At 42.8% G+C, this 14,324-nt stretch overlaps 1 protein-coding gene and 1 non-coding gene across 8 annotated transcripts in view; both read left to right on the top strand.

Annotated features, from left to right (window-relative positions):
• LOC136872018 (uncharacterized) overlaps positions 1 to 14,324 on the top strand; it is an 811,539-nt gene that overhangs the window by 244,185 nt on the left and 553,030 nt on the right. The gene's annotated exons all lie outside the window — the stretch shown is intronic.
• TRNAA-AGC (transfer RNA alanine (anticodon AGC)) lies at positions 3,216 to 3,288 on the top strand. The gene has a single exon. It is a non-coding gene; the product is annotated as a tRNA-Ala (tRNA).

Below are 14,324 nucleotides of genomic sequence, written 5' to 3'. Positions count from 1 at the left end.
GGTACTGGTCCTCCTATCCAGTTGTATCCCAGACCCAAAGACTCACACTCCAGGACACTGCCCTTGAGATGGGATCCCTCGCTGAGTCCGAGGGAAAAACCAACCCTGGAGTGTAAACGGATAAAGAAAGATTGAAAACCTAGTGGCGTAGGCAGAGGGGGGGGGGGCTTACCTGCCTGAAACCCCCTCCGTTGTTATAGAAACATTTATAAATTTTAATCAGATTTAAGGCATGAAGAAACAATCCATCTCTGATGCTACGAGCACAATACTGAAACCTTATGTGAGTTTCTACCGACAATAATCAAACTGAAAATCCATTTGCAATCCCTGATCTTAACCAGAAGCAGTTTGCTGGTGCATCAGGTATTCCATTGTTCACTTTAAGAACGATATTAATATACTGTGGTTAGATCACCGCAGCCGTAACATCAGCATGGTATAATACTGTACCTACAATATAGTGTACTGTATTTCAATGCGGGCTGCCTGGCCGAGGCGGTAAGGCCATGCTCGGTTCACCAGGAAGGACATGGGTTCGATTTCCAACGTCGGGAGGTCAAAAAAGATTTCCACCCTCAGGAGGTCAAAAAATTCAAGAAACTATATTTCCACTTCCGGAGGTACATATGACCCTGAGGTTTCATGGCCTGTACGGAGATGATTTGCTTTTTTTTTTTTTTCTGTACTTCAATAAATTGATACATGGGTATACAGTCTCCTTTATGATGAGAAATGTTCTTCTTCTTATTATTATTATTTATCTGTTTACCCTCCAGGGTTGGTTTTTCACCCGAAGTCAGCGAGGAATCCCACCTCTACCGCCTCCAGGACTGTGTCCTGGAGCTTCAGACTCTGGGTCGGGGGATACAACTGGGGATGATGACTAATACCACGCCCAGGCAGCCTCACCTGCTATGCTAAACAGCGGCCTTGTGAGGGATGGGAATATTGGAAGGAATAGACAAGGAAGAGGGAAGGAAGTGGCCGTAGCCTTAAGTTAAGTACCATCCCGGCATTTGCCTGGAGGAGAAGTGGAAACCAAGCCGCTTCCTTCCCTCTTCCTTGTATATACCTTCCAATCTTCCCATTCCCCCACAAGACCCCTTTTCAGCATAGAAGGTGAGGCCTCCTGGGCGAGGTACCAGTCATCCTCCCCAGTTGTATAACTCGACCCAAAGTCTGAAGCTCCAGGACACTGCCCTTGGGGCGGTAGAGGTGGAATCTCACGCTGAATACGAGGGAAAAAAACAGCCCTGGAGGTTAAACAGATCAAGAAAGAAAGAGAAAAGGATTGAAGAAGACAGACTTCTAGGGAAATAATGCAGCGATTTTGAGATGCAAAGGAGGCTTCAAGAAATGTATTACCAGTTACTTGACTTGGTCGCTAATGGCTCTAAACGAAATTAAAATTATTTAAAAATGAACTTAATTCCAGCTACGTTCAAATGATGTGCAGCTCCATGGCAAAATGGTTAGCGAGCTGTCGTTTTGATCACGGGGGTTCTGGGTTCGATTCCCGGCAGGGTCGGGAATTTTAACCATCATTGGTAAATTTTCTGGCTCGAAGGCTGGGTGTATGTGTCGTCTTCATCATTATTTCATCCTCATCACCACGCGCAGGTCGCCTACGGGAGTCAAATCAAAAGACTTGCACCTGGTGAGCCAAACATGTCCTCGGACACTCCCGGCACTAAAAGTCATACGCATTTTCATTTTTAATGCATTTTCTGTCTTGAGGGATGTGTATTTCAGTGGCAACTAATCCTCTATCACTCTTCCTCAGTTTCTCTTTCTCTCTGCACCGTGCCTGAAGGTCTGTTGAATGTAAAATACATTTTTTTAAAGTCAATTTGATTTTAAAATCGTAGATGAACTAGTCGTGGGACTAAGAAACTTGTTGAAGCTATGCTGGAGTCTGTAATGTCAACATTAGTGAGTAGGTAACAAGGAGACGACTTGACGAAGCAAACCTGTTCTTAGGAAGACTTTTCAGTGACCCTCAGTTGACACTCTACGTCAGAGAATCCGCCTGCAGTTTCCTCGAGATCACGACACAGGAGCAATGCTGCAACATCCTCCTCAGTGATGAATCGAGTTTAACAAATAGGAAAGTGTGTTGAGAGAATCTAGGGAGCTTCATGGCTCCTGCAACCTCCGTGCGACAGTGTCGTTGGTCACTAATTAAAGTGTTAGCGTCTTGTCCTCGATATCGTATGTTCCATCCTCAACAAAGTCAGCAGATTTTTCAAGACGAATGAATGAAACGTGTTAGAAGCTATTATCACGGTTCAGTACTTAAAATGCTGTCTATAGCGTGGTGGACACCTATCTTATCGATCTTTCGCTAGGTTGATCTAAATGGGGGCCGCCTCTGTGGTGTGGTGGTTAGCGTGATTAGCTGCCACCCCCGGAGGTCCGGGTTCGATTCCCGGCTCTGCCACGAAATTTGAAAAGTGGTACGAGGGTTGGAACTGGGTCCACTCAGCCTCGGGAGGTCAACTGAGTAGAGGTGGGTTCGATTCCCACCTCAGCCATCCTCGAAGTGGTTTTCCGCGGTTTCCCACTTCTCCTCCAGGCGAATGCCGGGATGGTACCTAACTTAAGGCCACGACCGCTTCCTTCCCTATCCCTTCCAATCTTCCCATCCCCCTACAAGGCCCCTGTTCACCATAGCAGGTGAGGCCGCCTGGGCGAGGTACTGGTCCTACTCCCCAGTTGTATCCCCGACCAAGAGTCTGAAGCTCCAGGACACTGCCCTTGAGGCGGTAGAGGTGGGATCCCTCGCTGAGTCCGAGGGAAAAACCGAACCTGGAGGGTAAACAGATGATGATGATGATGATGATGATGATGATGATGATCTAAATGGGTACAATGTTGTTGTTTGAGTCATCAATCCGTAGACTGGTTTGATTCAGCTCTCCATGCCAGCCTATCCTGTGCTAATCTGTTCACTTCTACCTAACTACTACATCCTACATCTGTTCTAATGATAATGCACAGCCTGTTTGCAGTCATTCGACTGGGCCATCCCCATATATTTATAGCGCGGAGCTCATTTGAGGTCTTAATGTGAATTACTCCAGTTAAACATGACCGCACGGAACCTGTTTGGTGAAAGTGTGGTGAATACATTAAGGACTACTCCATCTGGATGTGGTCCATTCAACTAAAATTTTGCACAATACGCATACAATTACACAGTTGAGCGTACTGGGGGCGTAGCTCAGATGGTAGAGCGCTCGCTTAGCATGTGAGAGGTACCGGGATCGATACCCGGCGCCTCCAGAAATTTTATTCCGTTTAAAAAATCAGAATTCGTGCGTAATAATAATAATAATAATAATGCTATTGGCTTTACGTCTCACTAACTACTTTTACGGTTTTCGAAGACGCCCTCGTGCCAGAATTTAGTCCCGAAGGAGTTCTTTTACGTGCCAGTAAATTTACCAACACCAGGCTGACGTATTTGAGCACCTTCAAATACCACCGGCCTAAGACAGGATCGAATCTGTCAAGATGGGGTCAGAAGGCCAGCGTCTCAACTGTCTGAGCCACACAGCCAGGCAGAATTCGTGTGGTATAGTAAGCTATACATCTTATTACAGATTTTATCAGATTTCACTAACACATCAGAGAATAACTAATTAACATAAATATCCAAAATTTAAAGGTAATAATCAATTTGCCGTAAAATAATTAAATCAGACTTCGTTACAAGTATTTATCTCGTACCTCTCTAACATCGCCTCTGTGGTGTAGTGGTTAGTGTGATTAGCTGCCACCCCCGGGTTCGATTCCCGGCTCTGCCACGAAATTTGAAAAGTGGTACGAGGGCTGGAACGGGGTCCACTCAGCCTCGGGAGGTCAACTGAGTAGAGGTGGGTTGGATTCCCACCTCAGCCATCCTGGAAGTGGTTTTCCGTGGTTTCCCACTTCTCCTCCAGGCAAATGCCGGGATGGTACCTAACTTAAGGCCACGGCCGCTTCCTTCCCACTTCCTTCTCTATCCCTTCCAATCTTCCCATCCCCCCGAAAGGCCCCTGTTCAGCATAGCAGGTGAGGCCGCCTGGGCGAGGTATTGGTCATCCTCCCCAGTTGTATCCTCCGGCCCAGAGTCTGAAGCTCCAGGACACTGCCCTTGAGGCGGTAGAGGTGGGATCCCTCGCTCAAGGATAGTATCTTGGAGTGTAAGACTTTTGGTCGAGATACAACTAGGGATGAGGACCAGTACCTCATCTCAGGCGGCCTCACCTGCTATACCGATCAGGAGAAATAGGAAGATTGAAATAGATAGACAAGGAAGAGGGACGGAAGTGGTCGTGGACTTAAGTTAGGTTCCATCCGGGCATTTGCCTGGAAGAGAAACCACGGAAATCCACTTCGAGGACGGCTGATGTGGGAATCGAACCCTCTTTACTCAGTTGACCTCCCGAGTATGAGTGGACCCCGTTCCAGCCCTCGTACCAATTTTCAAATTTCGTGGCAGAGTCGGGAATCGAACCCGGGCCTCTGGGGGGTGGCAGCTAATCACACTAACCATTACCCCACAGAGGCGCACGAATGCTGACCTACAAAAGATACCATCATATGCTTCAGAAAAATCTATATTGTAGCATTTCTCAAAAACTCGAAATTAATATATAATATATATTTTTAACATATTGCTTCAAGTGACACTGACACAGATATATCTTATGGCGATGTTGGGATATGTATGAACATGGTAAACCACGTAAAACCATTTTCAGTGCTGCCCGACAGTGTGATTTGAACCCACTGTCTCCCAATTGCAAGCTATGTGCCCCTATGGACAAATCGCCCGGTCGAAATGAATAAACTTGACAAAAACTTTAGATATCCCTTCAGCCATTCTATTTGACAGCAAACTTCCATACAAAAGTTCTGTAAATAATCTAAGTGTCGTTATAAATGAGAATCTAAAGTGCAATGAACATGTCACTCGTATTTATATCAGAGTATATGTTTAACTCCATCCTCGGAGGGCATGTGACCTTCGATGTTAGGCCCCTTAAAACAACAAGCAACAAGCCATCCTCGGAAATACCATCAAAACATATACCCATTTACTACGAAAGTCAGGCTTAAAAAAGAATTACATCTTCCAATATGCTATTACTGCGATGCTGCAGTCATTGATGCAACTAACGAACAAATGAAAAAGATACAACGGACAATGAATTCCTGCTTCAGATTTATATCTTCCCTGCGTTATGATGACACACATGACACATCTTATTATTGGATTGTGAGTGGCTACAACAAGACTTCTATGAAGTTGTGAAATGGCGACTACCCTAAATGCAAATCAATGATGATTGATTGATTGATTGATTGATTGATTGATTGATTGATTGATTGATTGATTGCTTGATTGCTTGATTGATTGGTGTTTAAATTAAAACTTGGATATTACTAGGGCAAAGGTGGCCGGGCATACAGCAAACCGCTCCACCCCACCTAGCTTTGAGGTTACCGGTAATGGATTCCATTATATTCTACTCCTAATAATAAAAGTGTTATTAGCTTTACGTCCCACGGTTTTCGGAAACGCATTTTACTCCTCCAAGGACCTCCATGTCCTCTACGGAGGTTACTTTGCTCGCCTATATCAGACAAAACTGTGTGTATACATTTACTGTCAAGTCCAGAAACACTATCGTCCTTAAGGCTCGTTTGAAATGATGTCGAGGCCATTATTATTATTATTATTATTATTATTATTATTATTATTATTATTATTATTATTATTATTATTATTATTATTATACACTCTTAGTGCACGGAACTGTAGATCCTGAAAGCACGAGACCCAAGCGGCTATTATAGGGGCGAGGATAGGAATTGTGCTGGCTGCCGAAACCTCCCGCACTTCTCTGGTTCAATGATTAATGACTGACACATGAAATGAAATTATATTGGAAAGTGTTGCTGAAATGAGAGGTGACAGGGAAAACCGGAGCATCCGGTGAAAAACCTGTCTCACTTCCGCCTTGTTCAGCACAAATCTCACATCGGGTGACCGGAATTTGAACCACGGAACCCAGCGGTGAGTGATAGGCGCGTGCCGCCTGAGCCACGGAGGCTCTATCTGCTCTAATCTGCTTGTCATATTCATACCTTGGTGTCCCTCTTCTTAGCACCTACATTTCCCTCAAAACCGAACTGAACAAGTCCTGGGTTTCTTAAGTTGTGTCCTATCATTCTATCTCCTCTTCTCGTCAAATTTAGCCAAATCGAGCTCCTCTCACCAGTTCGATTCAGTACCTCTCCATTCGTGGATATTCTGTAACACCACATTTCAAAAGCTTCTATTATCTTCCTTTCTGAGCTAATTATCGTCCATGTTTCATTCCATACAATGCCACGGTCTAGACGAAAGTCTTCAATATTAGTCACTACTTGGAAACTAACCGCTTTAATTTTCGAAATGTTAAGGGTTCAGTGTTCAAACATCAGTTATAAGCCGCCACATACGCCAGCGTTCAGAGAAGAGAAGCAAGTTCCTGAACACAGTATTATCTCTCATTTTCTATGAAAGGGAATGCGAGGCATTCTATTCTTTTCTGTGAATGTGATCACGGAAGGCAAATGATTGATTCGCTGTAGTTATTCGTCATGTCTCAAGAATGAATAATTCAACTTTGCATTCCTTGTTCTATCATTTGATGACCTGTGGAACTCACGTATACGAAGGAAACAATATTGTCCTTGACTGGTAGAGATTTCGATCTACGCACTATACGAATGACATCACGTTGAGACTTCGCAGACGAATGAGATCCAGCGAAAGGTCAGCGCACAGTATAGTACAAGTTATATAGCTATGTGAGATCACCACCAATAGCTTTGTGTCTTACTCCATTCTTTCGACATGACTCACAATTCAGTTTAGGATATGAAGGTATTCATTCCACTTTCAAAGCAAACTGGGGGAAATATTTCCTTCTACTTTATTGTCGTTGCCGGGACAAAACCTCCTATGTGATAATATTTTTGGAGATATACTGACCCGCAGCACATGCATTATGAAGAGCGAGAATGCCTTGACAATATTCACACAGATGACAGAACCTTACCGGACAAAGTTTTAAGCTAAAATATTTCACATAGAATGTTTTGTCCCGGCAGCGGCGATATGCAGCTAGTCTCTACTATAGCCTCAGGAACTGACTAACATACGATCACAGGACAAAGGAAGGGATTATAAAATACTATTTCTCTGTCGAAAGATCATTTGGCAATTAATATTGTTCTTCTATCAGCATTAATAACCTGGATGGGCATGGGTTCGATTCCCCGTGGGATAGTCGAGAAATTTAGGACACTTCAGTCTACGAGCAGACGCTTTATCCCATACATAAATCAAATAGTTCGATGGGCAAATAAATTAAGTCCATTTTAGGCTATTTTTGTTTTTTCACTTCGATCTTTTAAACTGGCCAAGACGCACCTTGCCGTGGTGAAAGATGAATGTCCGCATATTCCTTATTAGGGAAACATGAGGAAGCTTCACTCCATACTGAGGAGGAAGGACCTAACTTGACAGAAACTGATGCTTGAAGGAATCGATTACTTAAGTGATTTTTAAGTGATCGATTACTATAGTTGTGTTACTATAGTTTGAGTTATTGATTACTAAAGTAAACTCTTTGAAGGTATCGATCGCTAAAGTGAGATTTTTTCTATTTCGATTACTAAAGATTTTAGGCATCGATTACTAAAGTAAACTGAAGGTATCGATTATTAATGTGAGCTTTTTAGGTATCGATTACCAGTGGCGGTGGGCTCTCAGGAGCACAGGAGCACGCGAACACCCAGTTTTATTACATATTTACGCATTCATTCTTTTCTTTCGACCTGATTTCGACAATCGATCGAAAGCATTCGACAATCGACTTATATCGTAGCTCCGTTACACCGACAGTTGTTTGTTTTGACTGACAGTGCAGCGAGCACACTGGATAATGCGCTATTGTGCTGAAGACTATACGCATGCGCAAAGCAGATGACGTCATGGTTTTCTGCACTGATATTCCCATTAGCGAGGAGCACGGTAAGATACGTGCCTTGTCGTCTAGAGCCACCCTCAACCCAGTGGCAGTATTACAGTTGACCACAAGGGTCCGCCACCTCCCCTTTAGCCACAGCTTCCCAGGAGCTACTATTGCATTACATTACCGGCAGATTTCGCTAGTACCCTAATTCTGAATAGGCATTTTGGTGTCTATTCAGACTCTTTTCCAGAAAGAGAACTGAATGCAGTGGCGCATATGTATCCCTGCCTAAATAAGACACAGCTGAAGACTGAACTAGAAGTATTGTATATGAGAAATGGCTTTCAGAAAGATGATGGGGCCATTTTCATGTTGCAGTTTCTGCTTGACAATGAACTAGATAGGGACACATTTCCACAAGTATGCGAATTACTCCGAATTGTTGTCACAACCCCAATTACGACAGCGGAGCCCGAGAGGTGTTTTTCTACTTTGAATACGAATTAAAACGTTTCTGAGGAACACCATGACTGGAGAACGACTGTCAGCGCTGGCTATGCTTGCTATTGAGAAGAGATTTGTCAACATCATCAGTGACTTCAATCGTAAAGTGATTGAGAAATTTGCGCGATTGAAGGACAGAAGGATTGCTTTCCTGTACAAATAATCAGTATTTACGTGAGTTGCTAATCTAAATCCTATCATTTAAATAAGCATGATCTAGTATTGTTGGTTGTACTGCATGCTAAATTGTTTAGAGTAGTGGCTATAATTTTCAAAATGAGAATAATTACCATGTGAAACAGTAGAACCTGACTAACCGAGATAATGTGGAGACTATTGGGGTCAATTCGGAAATAATTATTTAAAAAAATTTACCGGTAAATGCGGTACACATTCCTTCTATGCTTCTCGTCATATCCAGGTGAACTTCGTGCTGTTTAAAAACCAGGAATAGTGCTCGCATCCTTCAGTGTTCGCAGTGCAGTAAAGCTATTATGAATTTTGCTACTGTTCTACACTAAGACAGCCTGCCCGCGGTGTAGGGGTAGCGTGCCTTCCTCTTACCCGGAGGCCCCGGGTTCGATTCCCGGCCAGGCCAGGGATTTTAACCTGGATCTGAGGGCTGGTTCGAGGTCCACTCAGTCTACGTGATTACAATTGAGGAGCTATCTGACGGTGAGATGGCGGTCAAAAAAGCCAAGAATAACGGCCGAGAGGATTCGTCGTGCTAACCACACGACACCTCGTAATCTGCAGACCACCGGGCTGATCAGCAGTCGCTTGGTAGGCCATGAGGTTTGGTTTGGTTCTACACTAACACCCAGGTGAAATTCGTGCTGTTTGAAAACCAAGAATAGTACTCGCATCTTTCAATAATCTCAGTGTAGTAAAGTTATTGTGAATTTTACTTTTGTTCTACACTAACAAATTAGTCTCGTATAAAATTTATCCTCGGTTACAGGGGTTCTACCAAAGTATTTGTGAAGAAGGAACCGTACAAGGAACTGTTAGTGAAATGATTTATGTACCTATGTTACTTTTTTGCTGATTTGAGACATGAACAAAAATGTTGTGAACCCCCTAAAAATTTTGTCACGAGCCGCCACTGTCGATTACTAAAGTGAAATGGTAATGGGTATTGATTAGTAAACTGTTTTGAAGGTATCGATCACTAAAGTGAACGTTTTGAAGGTATCGATTACTAAAGTGAACTTTGAAGGTGTCGATTACTAAAGTAAACTTTTTGAAGGTATCGATTACTGAACTGTATTTTTGAAGGTATCTATTGCTAATATGAGATTCTTAGGTATCGATTACTGAAGTTAATTTTAAGTATCGATTACTAAAGTGAACGTTTTGAAGGTACCGATGACTAAATTTAAATTTTTGAAGGTATCGATTACTAAAGTTAACGTTTTAAAGGTACCGATTATTATTAAAGTGAACTTTCTGAAGGTATCGATAACTATAGTTAGCATTTATAAGGTACCGATTACTAAAGGAAACTTTTTGAAAGTATCGAATTCTGAAGTGAATTTTTGAAGGTATCGATTACTAAAAGTAACCTTTTAAATGTATCGTTTACTAAGTCAACGTTTTGAAGGTATCGATTACTAAAGTTAACATTTTGAAGGTTTCGATTACTAAAGTGAATTTTTGAAGGTATCGATTACTAAAGTTAACATTTTAAATGTATCGGTTACTAAGCCAACGTTTTGAAGGTATCGATTACTAAAGTTAACCTTTTGAAGGTATCGATTACCAAAGTTAACCTTTTAAACGTATCGATTACTAAGTCAACGTTTTGAAGGTATCGGTTACTAAAGTTAACCTTTTGAAGGTATCGGATTACAAAGTGAACCTTTTGAAGGTATCGATCACTAAAGTTAACATTTTGAAGGTATCGATTACTAAAGTTAACGTTTTGAAGGTATCGATTACTAATGTGAGCTATTTTAGGTAATGTTTACTAAAGTTAACTTTTTAGGTATCGATTACTTAAGTTAACTTTCTACCCCCCGGTTGATTATTGTGGCGTTATTAATGTGTTAAGACATGGTTTTCGTTAGGGTGTGAGTTTTTCTCAGGGCAGTTTCTAAGTTCAGTGATTTCAACCTGTAAACAGAGCACGTTTGTGATTCCCCGTACTATTTGATTATCCCATTAACTACAGTATTGAATGTTCTTCTCGTAATTTAAAAGATTTCTTAAGTTTCTGCCAAGACCTAGTAATGGGATAAAGACAGGACGGAGAGGCTCAGATAGCAGAAGCCAACTTAGCGGGTTCCATCCCTGCTCAGCCCGGTGGCACTTGAAGGTACTCCAATACGACAGGTAGATTTATCGACACGTTGAAGAACTCCTGGGGGACGAAATTCCGGCACCTCAGCGTACCCGAAAACAATAAAAGGTAGTTAATGGGACGTAAAACCAATAACATTATTATTAGCCGGGAGAAATAACACCAAGTCCATACATTGAACAACCATCATCTACTGTACTATGAGCCTCAAATGGAATCAGTTATGATGTACCACGCTACAGAAACAGGGAAGCAGAACAAAATAAACCCCTGAATAATAGACTGCGTCCGATGTCAAAGGGCAGAAGCGACCGGTGAATAAGAAAAGTAATAATCTGAATAAAAAGCACAGAGATGAAGAAACCTCGAAAAATGCGTGTTCGTCCCACAAGTAACACTAAAAAACGGACATGTTTTAAACAATTCAACAATAATTTTATGCACAAACTAGAACAAGTTGAGGACAACAACGAATAGAACAAATATTCATTGCCAGCCTAAGGATTGCTTCCAAATTTACGGAGTAAAAGAATCCCCAAATGGAGATCATGTTAACTGTCAACAGTGGAGTTAGAACTCACAATCTCCCGAATACAAGCACATAGCTACTTGTGAGTAGATAGTTTCAGAACATTCATCACTTTTTTCTAGTGGTTTATATTCGCACTAACACAGCGAAGGTTTTCGGCGAAGCAGGGATAGGAAAGGGCTAGGATACGGAAGATGGTGACCGTGGCCTTAATTAAGGTACAGCCTTGCGTGAATATTGGAAACCACAGAAATTTATCTTCAGGGATGCCTACGGTGGGTATCTCCCGAATGCAAGTGCACAACCTCGCGACCCTAAACGCGAGGCCAACTCGTTCGGTATATCAGTTTCTTACGACAATAAAATAATCCACTGTACTAAAATCGCAAAGACCGAGCGAATTGGCCGTGCGGTTAGGAGCGCGCATTTGTGACCTTGCATCCGGGATATACTGGGTTCGAATCCCACTGCCGGCAGCCCTGAAAATGGTTTTCAGTGGTTTACCATTTTCACACCAGGCAAATACTGGGGCTGTACCTTAATTGAGGCCACGGCCGCTTCCTTCCAACTCTTGGCCTCTTCTTATCCCATCGTCGCCATAAGACCTATCTGTGTCGGTGCGACGTAAAGCCACTAGCAAAAACTGTCGTAAGGAGCTGCCTGGCCCAGTCGGTAAAGGCGTGCTCGTTTCACCTGGAAGGACGAGGTTTCAATTCCCCGTCACGCAATCGAAAAATGTAAGGAACGAGATTTCCTCTTCCGGAGGTGCACAAGGCCCTGAGGTTCACTCAGCCTACACCAAAAGTGAGTAAGAGATTTTAATTCCTGGCGGCAAAGATGGCTGGGCGTAAAGCTAATCACTCTACCCCACCAAGAGCCGAGATTAGGATAATGGAAGCCTTTACCTTCCACCCTTTCAAGGCCCTTCATGGCCTGAGATGAGTTTGCGTTTTTTTTCTTCTCAAATCGTAGCAAGATTCCGCACTCTATTTATTACGACAAAGCAATTATCATAAATCATAAGAAATGAAGTTTTCTTTGCTAATTCGTGGAGTCCACATTAGACACACATTTATAATTTTGTTACCCTACGAAGGAACTCTATTTGAGAGAAAATTGCCGGCCGCACGGTGTAGGAGTAGCGTGTAGCGGAGGTTCTGGGTTCGATTCCCGGCCAGATTAGGATTTTTGCCTGGATCTGAGGGTTGTTTCGAGGTCCACTCAGCCTACGTGACTATAATCGAGGAGCTATCTGACGGTGAGATAGTGGCCCCGGTCTAAAAAGCCAAGAATAACAGCCGAGAGAATCCAGAAATCTTGAGCAAACTAAAGGTTACTTCATTATGGTAAAGCAAATACATTTCAATAGACGACAAATACGTATCTAAATATTCCCAAGTTCGTAATGAACAAGTTGAAGTAATAAGAACGAAAATTTGTTGAATGTAGACTAAGTTACCTGAAACTTTTTCAGGCATTAATACAGCTGAAATACGCGTCCTTCTAGTTAGCAATCTCGTTAAGTAGTTCAAGGTTGATAGGCAATATATTCCATTCTTCTAAGAAGCACGGTGTACTATCATGTGAAGGGTTTTCAATTTTGTGGTGCAATACCTAAAGTGCAAATATCAATAACGAGGTAAACAAGAAATGAGTATAACAGTACGAAATGTCGCCACCATTCTTCCACGTTTGTTTTCTACCGGAACATAAACTAATGATGTACTTGGAAGTAATTACGCACATGATTATTTTTTTACAAGTTACTTTACGTTGCACCGACACAGAGAGGTCTTATGGCGACGATGGGACAGAAAAGAGCTAGAAGTGGGAAGGAAGCAGCCGTGGACTTAATTGTTACAGCCCAGTATTTGCCTGGTGTGAAAATGGTAAACCACTGAAAACCATCTTCAGGGCTGCCGACAGTGGGGTTCGAACCCACTATCTCCCGAATACTGGTTACTGGCCGCACTTAAGCGACTGCAGCTACCGACCTCGGTATTTATATTCTTAAATATGAGAAAAAATATTTAAAATTGTAAAATTTCTCGTCAAGTGTGATATTCTACGGCGTATTTATTCTCCAGTAATTTGGTCATGTCTGTTAGATCATCAGCCCAGAGGCTGGTTGGATCCTCAAATAGCACCACCAAAGGCTATGCAGTTATAGGAAAACCGTAAAAACTAATGGCTGCATCAAGGTGAGACGTAGTACACAAGACGAGGGGTGAGGTAGTTTACCATTGCTTTCCTCACTGGACCAGAAAGGGCTATTGCAGCATGATTGGCTCTATGAGCAACACCTTTCATAACATCAGACACACTGGTCGTGCTGTGAATGTCATTACCTAGCACCACCCATATCCCAGCAGCTTCCATAGTGACTGGGACTTCGGTGGAAGCTATATTTTGCTCGGGCCTGTGCCAACAGATGGATACAAAAAGTACTGTATCCATCAAGAAATGGCAACAGGTGGAGAGTCACTTTCATATTGCCAAAGCCGCGAGTGAGACGGAGACAAGAAAATGAAAGTAATAAACATGGTCTAGCCCATACCAGAAGTCATAGTCCTCTGTAAACACTTGGTCTCTTCAGCGAAGGCATACCAACCACCATAGAAACACTGACAAGTGAATTCATCCATCGAAGTAGGGTTTGCGTCAGGAACGGCATCCATTCGTAAAATTCGGCTCAATTTGTTAATAAAACCAAACCCCACGGCACTTAACGCCCTTGAAAGGGCTTTGGCCTGCCCAGCGACAGCTGCTCAGCCCGAAGGCCTGCAGATTACGAAGGGACATGTGGTTAGCACGACACATTCTCTCGGCCGTTATTCTGGGCTTTAGAGACCGGCACCGCTATCTCACCGTCAGATAGCTCCTCACTTCTAATCACTTAGGCTAAGTGGACCTCGAATCAGCCCTCAGGTCGAGAGAAAAATCCCTGACCTGGCCGAGAATCGAACCCGGG

This window comes from Anabrus simplex, chromosome 4 (genome assembly GCF_040414725.1).
Source record: "Anabrus simplex isolate iqAnaSimp1 chromosome 4, ASM4041472v1, whole genome shotgun sequence".
Classification (NCBI taxonomy): Eukaryota; Metazoa; Arthropoda; class Insecta; order Orthoptera; family Tettigoniidae; genus Anabrus; species Anabrus simplex.
Note: the sequence above shows the minus strand (reverse complement) of the source record. Positions and strands in the feature narration are given on the sequence as shown.